Below are 15751 nucleotides of genomic sequence, written 5' to 3'. Positions count from 1 at the left end.
AGAAATAAAAAAAAGGGGCAAACTGTATGTCTCTCAGGCTGTGAGATAAGGATAATTACTTTCTTTGCTAAATGTAATTCCCCATGTTTTATAAAAGAACTTCAGAAAAGTTTTTAGAATAAAAAACGTAGTGTGTGTGAGAAGGCTGAATAGGTTAAAAATTTGGTAAAATTTTGGTTTTGATGACATTCTGATTTTTAAAAACGACTAAGAAAGGTACTTTCTTCCTGTGGGAATCAAATGGGGGTTGGTGGCAGCAGCGGGAAGGGTGGACAGGAGTAGAATGGGAGGACATGCTGCTGGGAAAGCGGTTACTGTTCCAGTCTGGAACAGTGTAATCAAAATGTCTTTATTCCATTGCAAGAAAGAGCTTGGGAAGACAAGAAATTAAATTGTTTGATATTTACGCTTCTGTATATCCTAACGTTTGTTGGTTTGCATTATGAGAATTGTGGGTTTGTCTGTACTGATGGCTGTCGCCTCTATGTCTCCTGGTTGCATGAGCAACAAACCATGTGCTTAAAGCTTGGTAATTCCCCAAAGGACAGAAGCAAATACTTGGACCAGTTATTTTGAAAGAGAAGTATTGCTCTAAGGAACCCCTCAAAGTTGACACTATTACATTGATTTGAGTGTAAACATATGAAAAAATTTATGATATTGAAAAGGAACATTTAAACTAAGAATGTCTGTTGTGAAGCAGTCACGAGTTCTAAATCATGCTTGCTCTTGTAGGAGTCCTGTTTCTTTTCTCTGTATGAGTGAAGAGTTCAATTTTGATTGTTTGAACTCTAGCTAGATGAACAGTCAGGGAAGGATAGTTCTACCGTGGGACAACTTTGACGGTTTCAAAATTTGCTTTTGTTTTCTTGGAAAGAAAACTTTCAGAATGAAGCACAATATTCTGTAAGATGCCAAGCCACACTTTCAATAGTCGTGGGATTTTTCCGTTAGACTCCTGCATGTCTGGAGCTTGGTCTTAATGTAAATTTCATACAAACTTAAACCCTGTTTTTACTTCAGCAAAAAAGGCAGAGCTAGATTTGGTCAATGTCACGATGATCTCCAGTACCAAACTGAACTGAACTAAGCGCTGCCTTGACTTCAGGAGGGTTTATAATAGTTTCTCGTGTTTATTGCTTGCTCTCCTCCCTCTAATGTAATTTATTTGTTGAAATGTAAAAGCCCAGTAAGTGTTGAATCATCTCATCAAAGTAAAGTTATTCTAATCTCTTTTGACAGGGGAACAGGATGAAAAGGGAAGAAAAAGTCTGCATATTCTATATTTAGGAAAGGATTTTTCAAGAAACTTTTTACATTCTCAAGCAAATGCAAGCATGCAGATGGATCCTTCTGTCTGCTTCCTTGTCGTGCCATGCTGTGTACTGTACATGTAGAGTTGTTTTAAAGTTCAGCACTGTTTAACCCTCCCCACCCCCTTTTATGCTTTTTTTTATTAAGTAGTAATTCACAACAGGATATGATGATGTTGTCCAATCTGGCCACACCTAATCTGTGCTGGGACACACTGACTTCATTCATCTGTAGGTGTGGTGATTATTAGACAGTTTGTTACCGCACCCTGGAGTGTTTTATTGCAGTCATAAAGTGGTTCAGCTAAAGGAAACATCACTTTTCTAGAGGAAAAAATGGTAACTTTCTACTTCTAAAAGAACTCATTCCAGGAACGTGCAGTGTAAAAATTTCACGTCCTGGAATAATCATTGAGCTTGTACCAAATATACGAAGAATTGCATGGCTTTTTCCATTGAGTAACAGTGTACCTCAATATTTTAAAATAATTATCTTGGTTTGTATGGTTTTGAATTTTCATCAAATCTTGTGTAGAATGGCTGAAGTGGGGGCTCACATTTCTTTTCTTCCTCTGGCATACAGAAAGGCTAATTTTATTGTGTGGACTTCTTTGTGGGCAATCCAGAAGGGAAACTGCCAAGCTTTGGAAGTGGAAATGTTTTACTTTTTGGCTGGGAGGTTGTTCATGGCACAGAGCAACACTGGAGGGTAAGAATAAATAGAGTTCATGTATATTTCTGCTGAATATCGATATTAATATGGGCCTTGAACATCAGTTCAATTTACAAAACTTTTTTGCCTGCTGTTAAAAGAAGCCTCTAACTTAATCAGAAATGATAAGAAAAGCTGTTGTGCTTTGCAGAGCACCAGAAATGCAGCTGATGAATGACCAGACTGAGGTATATTTAAATTCAGGCTTGCTGGAGGGAGCTGGACTTAGAGTCACTTCTAAGTAATTAAGTTAGGAGGAAAGACCTTTTTAGAATAGTATAAGGGATGAACCATATTAAGAAGTGCGAGTTTCTTATTGTGAATGCAGCTACGCTACTGAAATGATTTTCCTTGGTTCTAACTAGGGAAATTGGTTAATACTAACCAGCTGGAGGTGCGTATTTCCTGTATAAGTAGGAAAGGACATAAAATTCAGTTTAAAGCTGGCTTGTGAACTTGAGGAAAACAAGATGAGACAAATCACAGAATTTCAAGAAGTGAAGAGATGCTTATGCCAATGGTGCGGCCGCCCACAAAGGATATTTTCCTGTATCTTCTACTCCGGGCTTCATCGCATCTTGCTGATAAGCCAATGCTGAGATTCCAGAAGAGTGCAGGGTAGCGGGGCAGCAAGAGGTTGAAATCTCCCTAAAGAAAACTTACTGGATCTCTACCTTAACTGAGTTTAAAGTGTGGTGGTCGGGGATAGAGGCACATCTAATAGAATTCAATCAACTTGATAGTCCTGTGTTTGTAGAAGAGATATGAGGAGGGAATGATACTGCCTCACAAAGCTGAGCTGTGATGCTGGTCCTCCTGTAAAATTTTCTGTATCTTTGTAATAATTTTCTTTTTCAGAAGGGGCTGACAGCTTTGATGATGGGGAGATATTTCATTTCATTTACTGCTGTTGTCAAAAATCTGCTTCTCTTGACACTATGCTGAATATCCTTTCCCAAGTCCTTACATCTGTAGAGTCCTTTCCTGAAAAAATTTACACAGGAGGGAGAGCATGCTAACACGGACTGTCCTGCTGTTTGTCACAGATCAGTCCCATTTCCTCATTTTTTGCTTATAAAATGAAATGTAGAAGCCAAATATATTTGCCATGCACATTTGGCGTATTTAAAAGGCTATTTTTGTTACAAGTGGAGAAGCCTTAAGAAATCATGGTTAAAAACACAGAGAGGCAGCAATAGTGGAACTGCTTTGAGGCTAAGTAGCAGGATTTATATGGCGTTGATTTCTCTCCATTTAAAGTATATCTACACCATGATCGAGGGAGTGGTCTCCACCACTGTGAAGTCTCCCTTTTCCTTGCAGTCAGTTGTTCCCAGCTGTCAAGCTGTTTCATGTGTCCCTATCCATGGGAAATCCCTGTTCCTATGAAGAGAATGTGAAAGAAGCCAAGATCTCCTCCCCTTTCTTCCAGCCGCAAGGCGATGTCCAGCTCCTCTGCTGCACTTCTTCCCTCAGAGGAAGGCAGGCTCTTTCTCCGGCTGTGAGGCTGCCAGGCGGCGTCTGGAGCGGAGCGCAGCAGAGGATCCTGACCGGCATTCATTCCCCCTGGCCAGTTTTCTTTTCAGGAATCTTGAGTGGCTGGAGGAATTAAGCAAAAGATGCTTGTGTACATCTGGAAGATAAGATCTGTTGGGTGCTGTATAGTATTTTGGATGACTGCCACTTTTTTAATGCTACAGGTCCTGTAATGCCTAAGCTTCAGGCAGTTTGATTATAAAATTAACTCTTGGCAAAGATGGCTCTCTTCACGTTAAGTGTTTCTGCTACCTAACTGTAAATCATAGACACTTCCTAAACTACCGGCATTTAGGATAATGTATAACTTTCAGTTCTCTTTTTTCTTTTCTTTTTTTAATCATCTTGTACATCTTATTTCTCCATCAACGTAAAAATATTGTCTGGAGAGCAATAAAAAAATCAGGAGCCTCGCTGTGCTTGTATACAGTCAGGCAGGAAATGGACCTCCTAAATGTGTGTGCAGGTGTGACCATAAAAATGCTAGAATGCTATTCTTCATTTGCAATGAGTTATTCTAGTGAAAACCCTGGAGTACTGGAATGTTTTGGAACCGAGAAAAAGCTAAACTTGGCAGGGTCTTGCTTTACAGACCCTACAGTCCCCTGCCCCTTCTCTAGCTTGTTTCTGCTCTGTAGGTTAACTGATGCAACTTTTTTTCCCCTTAAGTTACTGAAAGCATTGTAGACCAAAGAGAGCTCATCTTTTCTCTCCACTTGTGAATTTGCCTTATTAGGAGGCAAACAGACAATTTTATACAAGTGCGTGACTAACTTTGGACCCTTTTTTGTAACCCGTTTGTCTAGAGAAACAACAAAAGAATTCCTTAGTCACAAAAAAAGGAACGTCATGCTGTTTTCTTTACTTTTCTAGTTACACTAGAACCTATCCCTCATAAAGGGCTTAATCAAAGGCCAGGGAACGCTCTTGTCTTATTTTGCATTGCTATTCAACAGCGTAAGTGTGGAAAGAGTTTGATTCTGGTTTTAGTGAAATGATCCCCTTCAAAAGGTGGCAAAAGTAGGCTGGCACAATCTCCCATTTGGGCCTGAGGATCCTTTTGAAGATACTTTCTTCTACTGGACGTGCTTCCTATAGATGACCAATCCAGTTGCCAGTCTGTTTCACCTTGCATCTGTCTATGGGAGAGGTTTGAACTGGTTTTAACAGCTGCACAAATTGTGCAGGTAAGGAGGTCTCCCTCTTTGAGGCCAAGTCTGAATATTTTGTCCCATGGGAACAAGAACTCTATAGCAAGAGTTGTTTCTCGTGCTGTAGAAATAAGACAGCTTAACAGCATGGTTTTTAAAAAAGCATACTTTAAAAAAACATTTTCTGGAGGGAAACTTCACATCAACATTTATTTATCTTCCTCTAGGGGAAGGACTAGAGGTGGTGCAATACTTTGCTGTTTAATATTCAGTGAAAGAAACAGCTTCACTTTCATACTGAGGATGTTGTGTTAGTATCAGCGACCATACACCTCTGTGCCAGCCAGTCCACTGTGCAAAGTTCACTGTGCGTTCTTATGGAAGCTAAACAGCGTTTTCTTTTTTGGGAGGATATTTTGTCTCTTTGGCACTTCACTTTGCGTTGGAAATGTAACAGTTTCTTCCTAGGGCATGCATGATTTACGGTAATACCCTATTATTTAGATATGGGAGCACAAAGAATGTGTTTGCGGAATAAGGCCCTGCTTTAGTAGGACTGTAAATTGAGTGAATAGGTGCATTATGGGGAGGCTATTTTTTCAAGATCTCTAACAGACCATAGTTGTAAAGCTTTCTAAACAAATAAAAAGAAAACCACTATATGTAAGTGGAGCCTTTTGTCCAAGTCACTACTTGGAGAAATGTTTCACGAAGATAATCCAAATATGTTACTAATTAAAAAGGATTTTTATGATTTCAGGTTTTCAGAAATTTTATTTGTATTAATAACTTCTTATTTATTGGTTCAATTTAATGACAACAGTACAATAAATACCGTTAAATAAAAGATACACAAAGATTTTTTTTGTGTGTTCTCAAGCTCTAGTTAGGGGACACGAGTGAATCAGCCAACAATATGCTTTGGTGGTTGTTTTTTCATTAAGAACTCCGAAGAGATTTAGAAATCGTCTGTCCTTACCAAGAAAACTACGTATGTTGAAAGCTTTTGTTGAGCTTTGGTTTTGATCAACAAATGGTGAGCTTGCTTTTGGCCCAATTAAAGATCTGATCCATAGCCTATTGAATTTAATTGGAGCGATTCCAGTCATTTTAAGAGTTCTGGATCTGGCCCATATTTTTAGCAAATAGATGATGAAGGGACATAGTTAAGCATCTGTCTGTTTTTTCTAGCAGGGCCACATCTGGATTCTCTTGTAGCTTGCTTCTCCTTTATTTTAGACTTCAGTCCCGCTCCTTGTGGGCCAGGCTTCTATTGTTCTTCATACTCCCATCCTTCCCCTCTTCTTTAACAACCATCATTAAGCAAGCATGACAAAGTACTGGTGTATAAAACGTAAGATCTGCCAGACTTTGCATGTTTTGGATTTCTTTGTGTGTTTTTCTTAAATTTGTTTTTGCCAACATCTGCCTCCTCCTGTGTCTCTCACATATTTGCTGTTTTCTGAGATACTGGAGGAGCGTTTCTAACAAAGAACACCACAGATGTAGCTACAAAACTGGCAATTTACTCCCTTGCTGGAAAACAGCTATGAAACAGTCTGCCCGGTTAGAACACTAAGGGAATGATTTATCGTTTTCCTTCATATCGGATTGTTTTGCAAGTATGTTGTAAATGGGAGTATGTTTTTAGGACACGTTTTAGGAAAATGTTTTCTTATCTGCATAGGCCTGATTAACCAGGCCGATTTCATACTCCTAATAGTTTCTTTGCAATCAGGTAGGTTTGGGTCTGAATTAGTGCATGTCCTCAAAGTGCATCTGAAAATTAGAATTTCATAAGGTTTGAGTTGTATCAGAGGCAGTGCTGGAACACTAGTGTATGTTGTCACATGTGTCATAACTCTTGATTTAAACAGTCTCGGGTGTAAAATTAGCTTATAGATGTGTTGGATTGGGGAGTCAAAGAGCCGCTGATGCCTCACTCTTCTGACAGGCACTGAATGCAGAGGGCTTGTGAACACTGTGTTTATATAATGCTCTTAGGGGGGGAAACTGTTGCATAAACACCAGTACTTTATATTGCTGAAGGTTATTGCTTTTGAGCCGCTCGTCCTTCTTAGTAACTTGCACAAGAGTCTATTAGGCAGGTTTAAGATGCATGTAGCTTCGTGATACACTTGCTGTTCAGTTGCTGGGATGTTTGGAGGAGGCAGGTGGGAAGTAAGGGGAAGGAATGCAGAAAATATCAGAAAATACTGCAGGGAAAAATTACTGCAAAATTCGTAACTGTCAAAACCTTTAAATAGCTTGCTGTGCCAATAACACATCAGTTGAAATACATTGCTGCAGAGCTCAATTCCAGGCGGCCTCAATATTACGAAGAAATGAGGAGTGATCCTGTCTCTCGTTGTGGCACTTGTTACTTAAAAAAGATTGCTAGATCCATTGGTTGAGGTTTAAATGGGCTATGAGTAGGACCCAGTTTCTTGCATTAACATTTCTGGAATCAGAATACTTAAGAAAATGTCATTATGGGTGCCTTTTGGTTTCCTGGGGCTTGTAAGGCACTTCAGTAAGGGTTTAAGGTGACTGGGGAGGGAAGCAGGAAAATCAACTTCTCTCTGTAGTGTTTTCAGTGGTTTATGCAGCACTAACATACATATATATACACACACACACCACAAACATACATACATACATATATATATACAGACACCCAGGAAACCTGTAACAGAAGTAGGACAATTATACTTTGTTCAGGAGAGTCAGCAGTTTAATTTTTTCCTCATCTCGTGCAATTATAAACCCATCAAGCATGGACCTGCATTTCTACTTTCTGTCTGTTTCTCCATTACCGTAGTTGACCCAGCACAGCTTATTGTTCCCTCCTCCTGCTGCACCTAAATGGTCTTTTAAATAATTTGCATATGGGGGATGTGTGAGTGAAAGTCATGTCCACCCTGGAGACAGTGTTTTGAACTTTTCAGGTGTTTGACTTGAGTATTGAAACTACTCCAGAATTTTGTTTGATTTGGAAAAGGAAACTGTATTTTCTTCTCTTAGTAATAAAATCTCTAGGGTGAATTTTGATGGCTGAGGTCCGTTTTTCCGAATTTAAGCACCAAGCATGTGTATCTGAGATCTATGCCAAAGCAACTGGAACTACTGTGATTGATCCTATGGAAAATCTTTAAGTGAGGCCATGCCAGTGTTACAGGTGTGTTCAGGGGCTCATGCTTTGCACTGTACCATTTGCCTTTGGTCCAAAGGAGTACAAGAAGATGTGGATGTCTGAACAATATGCAGGATAGGAAACTCAGCTAAGAAAGCTCGAACAGGGTCATGATGTTGCTGGATATAGCCAGTAATTGTTTTTAATGTTTTTATTTTGAATCGTGCTGCAAATTACTCATTCTTTAAGAGCTGAGCTTAATTGGATCATTGAATGAGAAGGATATAGGGAGGAAGGAGGAATAATTAACAATACACAAGTTGGCATGTGCTGTGAGCTGGCTGGCTGGCTGAGAAAGGATCAAGGGATGTATGTGCACAAAGCTTGTCTACCAGTGGCTGGGAGCTGGTTAACTGCTAATCCAGGAGCTGCGCGCTGCTGGCGCTGAAGCTGCAGGCTTTACTTGGCAACAGGATTTTGAAGCATTTGGAAAAGAATGGGGCTCGCTCTTCTTGTGTCCTTGAGGAGTGACACATGCTGTTTATCATGGCTGTGCTGTACAAAGACTGAGAAATCACTTCTGAAGGAGGAGAAAGAAATTTTAGCAGACATGAACATGTAGTGGAAGTGTAGGAGGTCTTTATATATGTAGAAGAAAGAGTAGAGGAAAGTGTGCAGCTGGAACACACCTTAGTGGTATTCTTTGTCAGGTGACCCTTCATACTGTATAATCGATCAGCATGTGCGATGGCCTTGCGATTTAATTGTGCGGTACTTGGTGAAAAGACAGGGCTTTGGCCGAACATTCAGCAGAAGCATAGGAAGAGGCAGCGGGCTGGGCTGGGCTGCTAGGGGAGATCTTCTCCTGCTGCAGTGAAGAATTTGCCCAGCTTTGCTCTCAAATGGGAGGGCTTGGTCTTGGGCTGCGAGTAGGTGTGGAGGGAATGTGTCACAGTGAGATGGGGGTCTGGGAACAAGACAGTTTAAACTCCTAAGCAATTCTTGCCCTATCCATGAGAAACTGATATTCAAGCTCCTGCAAGAATTGAAATTACCTATAAATAATGGGATAGGGTGGCTTAAATCAGAACATGTATTTCTGTGCTGACAATGTACGACATCTGCTTCTGCTTTAAGCAGGGACTGAAGAGACTTGGCAAAAAAACAGCCTTTGGCGTGACATGCACGGGGAGCTAATAAAAGGCTATAAATCGAGCAAATATAAAGGCCTCTTCACATTGACATTTCCCTTTGAGAAAGTAGTTAGGGATGGGGGTGAAATTTTAAAGAAAACACATGCATTGGGAGACTTTGAGTGGGTCTCAAACAACAGAAGAGCAAAGAATGTATCAGTACTTTCTTGCGGAGTATAAAATATCTAGTCTTCAGAGATTGAGCTGGAAGTCAGAAATTTTGCCCCAGACTCTGCTGCCTACTTGACAAATGGCTTAGCCTATGGTATGTCTTCCATTTCTGATGAATCTTTGAAGTGTACTGTGTCGCTGGATGAAACACATGGTATTTATGTTTTGACAGCAAAACAAATACCATGTATTCATATGCTTGGACACTAATCTTTTGAAGAGAAAAACAAAACCCAACTCAGCCATGATAAATATCTTGGCAGCAAAGTAGACCCAGATGAACTGCATTTTGTATGCAGTACAAAAAAGCTTCAGTTTCTTCTTCCCCTTCTCTGACTAACTAGCTGTAACACTTTCCAGTGGATAGCTTGCTGTTGTTTTCAGGCTATTTCACAGGCTATAGTTAGCTTTGTGCTTACGTTCAGTATTCTATTGGTGATAAAATTCCCCTGATGGTTGTAAGGAGAGTCCATGCATGCGAGATGCTACAGGACAAGCCAGCAATGGAATTTTTAAAAGAAACATTCTTGGCTATGATTCAAGTTGTTTGCAATGAGTCCTGAAACACTTCAAGAGTGTATATGCTTGTACAGTGCCTTTCTTAAAAGGGTATTGCTTCACGAGGGGTAATTTTAGGTGGGACTGCGATGAAAATGGTTATACTAGGCAAAGTTATAGCTAGAGAAAAACCTTCTGCAAGATTGATTTATCCTTTATGCTTTGGCAAAAGTGTTTTTCTTCAAGCAATATCTGAAACGGTATTAGGCAAATTTTAACTTCTCAGGATCTGTTGGGGAAAAAAGGCAGATAGAGTGGGAAATGGCTCAAAAACTCCATGTATTCTTTCCTGTATATCCCTGATGTCGTCAAGGCTTTGAACTGAAGTCTTGATGTCTAGAGGTGGGAGTTGTTCTAGAGGTCTTGTTCTGTAGTCAGCTTTTTAGATTGCCCTGGAAGGCTGATGACATCCTGAGAAAAAACTGCATTAAAGGAAGGCCTCTGCAATACTTTTGCTTCTTGGAAACTCTGGCTTCAGTGTGCTTAACTCTTTGGCGTGCATTAGACCGATTAATTTTAGTGGGATTTAAGCAGGCTCTTCACTGTAACACGGCAGGCTTGCTGGCCTTTAGTTAGCCAAAAAGCAGGAGTTGAATTAATACCTTTTCTGACAGTGTGCAAAGTACCCAGAGAGTCTGTATAGGCATTAGCGGTAAATGACTGGTAATTACTCTAGCTTCCTAACCTAGCAGAGACCCTGCATGCTATATTAATCTTCTGATTGTGGAATGAAACAGAGGAAGGTGTTAGGCTGTGGAGGCTGCAGTGTGCGAAGCTTGAAACAAATCTCAGTCAATAGATCATCGTAACCAGCTGCTGCCTTTTGGTCAGGAGAAACACAAGACTTAATTGACTCAATAGCAGGAAATACATGTTCTGACTAGGTACCAAGTAATGTTATTTCTTCAACGGATTTCTGTAGGACTTTGCAGTTTACACTGCATAGTACTGAAGGACTAGCTCAGCGGAGAGAGAGGACCCCTGTATTTTCAGACAGCTCTATCCTGGGGCAAGCTCTCCAGAGGATATGTTTAAAAAGGAGCTGTTTCAAAAGTGTGTCTTCATTCTGGTGACAAAGTTCTGCAGAAGAGCACAGGAAGGTGTCTTAGTGGGACGGGTTTGGTTTAGGACTGCTGATCAGCTTTCTAATGTTGCAGACCTTAGTGTTCAGGAAATCAAATGTATGCTTTATGATTTGGCAGAATAGAAGTTGTATATTCATTTTATAATATACCATGTAACAGAGGAATGGGAGGTTTTATCTACAGGGAGCGCTATACTTAAAATAAGGGCTTTTAGTGAAATTTAGTACTTTGAAACATATCTGTGGATACTGTTTATATCTGCAAGCTTCATGCTAACATCCAGTTTTACTATGCAGATTACTTACTGGCCAGGGGTTTTTTAGCTAACACATTCAAGATGGTTATTTGGCAATGTTTAGTTTTAACTGCCTGGATGGCTGAAAAGCCGAGTGCTTTATTATACATTTCATACTGGGACTGGTCTCAATGCTACCAGAGGCGTGTCAGTTTTTCTGCTGTTAAAGTTGCTAGTAAAAGTCTTGGAGCATGTTTTGGCCAACTAGAAAGCATTTGAAAGTCTCATCCAAGAAACAGAATAGTGCAATCTGTTATTTCTGTGGGATGGTGGGTGGATTTACAATGCAGTTGAACAAAATAAGATCTTGCATAGGCTTCTGAGTCTCTGTAGTAATTCTGCTTCCTTGAGAGCTCAGCTATTATTTTGTCTTTTTGTAAACCATCTCAAACAGTTGAGATTTAAACCTACTCCTTGAATGGAAATTATCAATTTAGATCTGGGAAAAGCTGATCAGGCAGTAAATTGCTATCAGCCACAGCCAACGTGTTCAGATCAAAGGCTCTGACTTCGCTGTCTGACTGCAGAGAGATAGACCATAGGGTAAGAGATCCCAGGTGTTGCAGAGCTGAATGGGTGATACATTTGGAGTCATAACTCCAAAATTATCACTTATATAGCTAGCTGTATATGTAAATAAAGAGATTTAAACTTTGAAAGCAGATCAGAGTGAATTTTTAGGACATTTTCCAGTGATACTTATCAGGATGGCTGGGCAAGATTCTACAGAATATTGTATGTGCATTTGGGTGAAGATGACAAATGAAAAACTTGTGGTTTTTAATCTTCTCTCCCTCTCTCCCTACTCACTGGACTTGAAATCTGGAAAAGAGCTAAATAAATCCTCTTTAACATCTCAGATGCTCTGAAACTTAGTCCTAAACGCCGTGCTTCAGTCTCATGGAGTACTCAGAGCATTCATCAGTTTCTCCGGAGAGGGTCTGTATCTCTGTACTTCATTCCTAAAAGACTGTAAATCTGTTTCTAAAACCCACAAAATACCCGATGGGCTTTCTTTGACACTAAATATCGATCATACACATAATTGAATATTCTACTTTTGGAGTTTATACCTGAACCAATATAGAACAGAGTGCCTTAATTTAGCATTTAAGTATTGAAAACTTGGCCTACATCTTGAAACTGCAGGCCTTATTTCCCTAATCACAAAATAATGCAATAATTGGGGTTTTTAAAGAACATCCACTTCAAGCTGTGATCAGATTCAGTCTGCCTAGCTTCTGCTTACCCCAGCTGTTCTCTTTCAGGGACAGCATGGTGAGGACAATGGTGGACCTAATTCCTCATCTCTCTTCCCAAGAAGTATGCCTGCAAAGTACAAAACTTTCAGCCTTAGGTGATCTGTACCAAGTTTCTTCCTGTAACAACAGTGTCTAAATGTAAAGGTAAAAATTGGAAATTTAGTGAGTCTTTAGAAACCAAGATTCTAATAATAATAATTCCTTGCTTACCAGCTGAAAGCTAAAGTTCGTAGTTCTATTAATAAAGTAGGTTATGCTCAACATAAAACTAGCTGTTACCAAGCGTGCCATTTTTGAAGGAAATGCTTCTTGTAATTCACGGTTGATATTCTGAACCATTCTTCTACTTTTACCCCTCTTAAAGCACAGGAGTGAAAGGTCTGGAAAGGGAGGCAGTGTTCAGTCAGGTGGACAGAATTTACAGGATAGATACTGTAAATTGAGGCAAACGTTAGAGGCCAACACCTGAAAGCACTTCAGATGATTTATGTGGGTCCAGTAGGTACGAGCAAATTGTCCTACTAAGCACAGATAAGTAGTAGGAACAGTTCTTACAACTTGCCACCTGGTTTTTGGGTTTTTTTTTCTTCCCTTCCTCCCTCCACCACAGAAAAAAACCCAACCATTTATTGGTGAAAGTATAGGAAATAGGAAGCACTATTACCCCAGTTTTCCAGGTGATTTACTCATGAGCAAAAAACGCCAAAACTGTCTGGACAGAAGATTTACCCAGATCCCAGGATTTAGTTCAGTCCTCATTTTGATTTGTAAAGAAAATCAGTGTCTTGTGGAGAGGTTTGGGAGACATCCTGCCTTGCATGGTCTTTCATAAGAATTGAGATGCATTTTAAATAAAAACATTCTGTCTTCAAAGTATCTTTTCAACTACGGATAAAAGTCAGACCTGCCAGGAGTGGATTAGCTTTATCTAGGGTGAGATTCACTCTTCAGCTTAAATACTACTGTTTCTCTCCTCTGGATTTCCTGGGCTTCAAACTGATCTCAGAAGCAGGAGGATTCTGTATAGGTGGCTGGTGATATATTTTACCTCCTCTTGAGAGCAAAGTGGTGCCCTGCAAATTTAAATGGAGACGAAATGCATGGTCAATTGATTGTAACGGGGTGTTTTTCTGCTCTGTAATATTATTTCCTTTATGACCATGCAATGCAACCAGGCATGCGAGTGGTTCGTAGCATATAACTTCCTCAATGGCATAGGGCAGCCAAGTAAATAGTGCTTAAATGTACCAGTGATTTGTGTCCCTGCTTAAACTGCAATTCTCAGTGTCAAGCCTTTTAGCTGGAGGGTGATCAGAAACGCCTTTATTTTAGTGTCAAATTACAGTTTCAGTCTCATAGAACTAAGTATTCTCCTCCCTCGCCCCAAATGCAGGTGCTATATATATCGACTTATATTTGAATTAATGACTTTTATTTGTCATATATTGGCTATGTAAGTCGATCAAAAAAGCCTAAAAGGACCTGTCCAAAGTCTTTAGGGAGTGTGTTTAATGTCTCACGTAAGTATTGACTTACAGTAATGCTTGTCTTCTACATTAAAGGATGACTATAAAATAACCAATAAACAGATTTGTAGATTTGTGATCCAGTGGCTAGGTAAAAGAACATAACATTTTCAAAGAGCTTGACTTGCTGCATCACAGGAGCTAGAGATCCCAGTGGATGGTTTACAGGAGAGAGAGTTTAATGTGTGAGTGTATGCTTGGTGCAGTTGGATATTGAGAGGGTAAAACAGTGAAAGAATGCAAAAGGAATATCAGTAGCCCATGAAAATTAAAAAATGGACTAAACTTTTGGGGGCCTGAATTTTACCATGTCCCTTTTTAAACATTAGCCTTATTTATCCTGTCCTTTAGAGGAGATAAAATGTGCTAAGCAATGCATAATCCTTGCCCTGAAGAATTGTCCAGTGCTCAATGGATGTAAAGCACCAAAGAGAGCCAGGAGAACGGAAAACCTGAAAACGCTAGTTCAGAGGCTCCAGGGTAGTGGTGACACTGACACAGAGGCTACCTATATTTCGAAGTTCAGGATACAAGAGGAATGAAAGAAACAAACCCCTTTTTTGTAGGAAGAGTAAAAGTAGCTTAATAAACAGAACAGCTGCCAAAACAAGGTTCGTGATCATCTCCTGCATGCTTGACTGCAGGTAAAAGCCAGCTCTGAGATTGTTTCAGAGAACAGTAAGACCTTTGTATGCTTTTAGCTGCCTTAAATGGTCTTCAGGCGTGGTAGAACTGAAGGGGAAGGAGCTGAAATGAAGGGATGTTACAGACGATTTTGAGCAACCTGTAGATGGCTAAGACTGTGGGACAGGCACTTAGAGAGGCTGTAAGGAACAAAGAATTTTCAGTGGCTTGGGTGCTTTAAAACCTAGGGGGGAAAGAAGCAGCTGTGTGGATCTGTTGTAATTGTTTAAGTACAAACTGGCTGTTCACAATTATTAGTACCCCTCAATTGTACTCTGTTTCCCAAAGGCCTAAAAACCACGTACCTGGGAGCACATATCCCTCTGGGAGTTGGGAACATCAGAGAGCAGTTGGAAGAGAGTTTTGTCTGGGAGCCTGGGCAGAAAGAGAGGGAGGTCAGGCTTCTGTTAGTCCCTCTCAGTGTGACGGAGATGCAGTTGCTGTCTCTGCTGCACTTTTCAAATGGATTCCATCCCTGGGCTGTGTGGTCCAGGGTTGTGCACACAGTGCTTCTCCATTTGTGATTCCGGGAACAGCACTCTTTTTAAAGCTGAAGGCAGAGATGAGTGAATGCTGCTCCAGATGGGAACTGACAAGTTTGAAAACATGTCAGCGTGTGTATATTTTTAATTTCAAAGGCGTCACGCTAGCGTTAGAGAGTTGCTTTAATTCTAGAAGCAGCTCTGTAGAACTAGACAATCCCTGAATATCTCTACCGTAGCACAAGCACATTGGCAAAAACACAAGCCCCTTTTGGCCACTTCATTTGTAATCAAGGTAAAATATTCTTATTCCTGTCTTTTGGACTGATCAACTACTTAACGGGGATGTTCTTCGGACTAACTCTGACATTACATATACCAATTGCAGAACACTAAAGAGGAAAAATCTGTTATGGATAGCTATATAATACTGGCTTTTGAAGTTCAGTCCATAGAGTTCGGTGAGGTTGAAACTGAAGATTATTCTAAATGGATTCTATTAATAGTGATGCTGCTAGGAGACTGAGCCTGAATTCTCTACAACAGCTGATGTGTGTTCTGAAATATGTTTGGTGTTGGTGCTTGAGATGTAGACTTGGAGGTGGGAAAGATTCTTAATGCAAAGTTTCATCACATGGTGATTATTTTAT

General features: G+C 40.1%; 1 protein-coding gene across 6 annotated transcripts in view; it reads left to right on the top strand.

Annotated features, from left to right (window-relative positions):
- Nucleotides 1-15751, top strand: part of ZDHHC8 (zDHHC palmitoyltransferase 8) — a 117888-nt gene that overhangs the window by 26585 nt on the left and 75552 nt on the right. The window contains exon 1 of one of the 6 annotated variants that reach the window (XM_087754617.1): nucleotides 12534-12553. The exons of the other annotated variants lie outside the window; for them this stretch is intronic. The gene's annotated coding sequence lies outside the window, so the exon portion shown is untranslated. Of the gene's footprint in view, nucleotides 1-12533; nucleotides 12554-15751 lie in introns of those variants that run through there. 6 annotated transcript variants of the gene reach the window in all.

This window comes from Nipponia nippon, unplaced genomic scaffold (assembly GCF_047370975.1).
Source record: "Nipponia nippon isolate SJK-2023a ecotype South Korea unplaced genomic scaffold, ASM4737097v1 scaffold_18, whole genome shotgun sequence".
NCBI classification, from domain to species: Eukaryota; Metazoa; Chordata; class Aves; order Pelecaniformes; family Threskiornithidae; genus Nipponia; species Nipponia nippon.
This window is presented reverse-complemented; position numbering and strand designations above follow the sequence as displayed.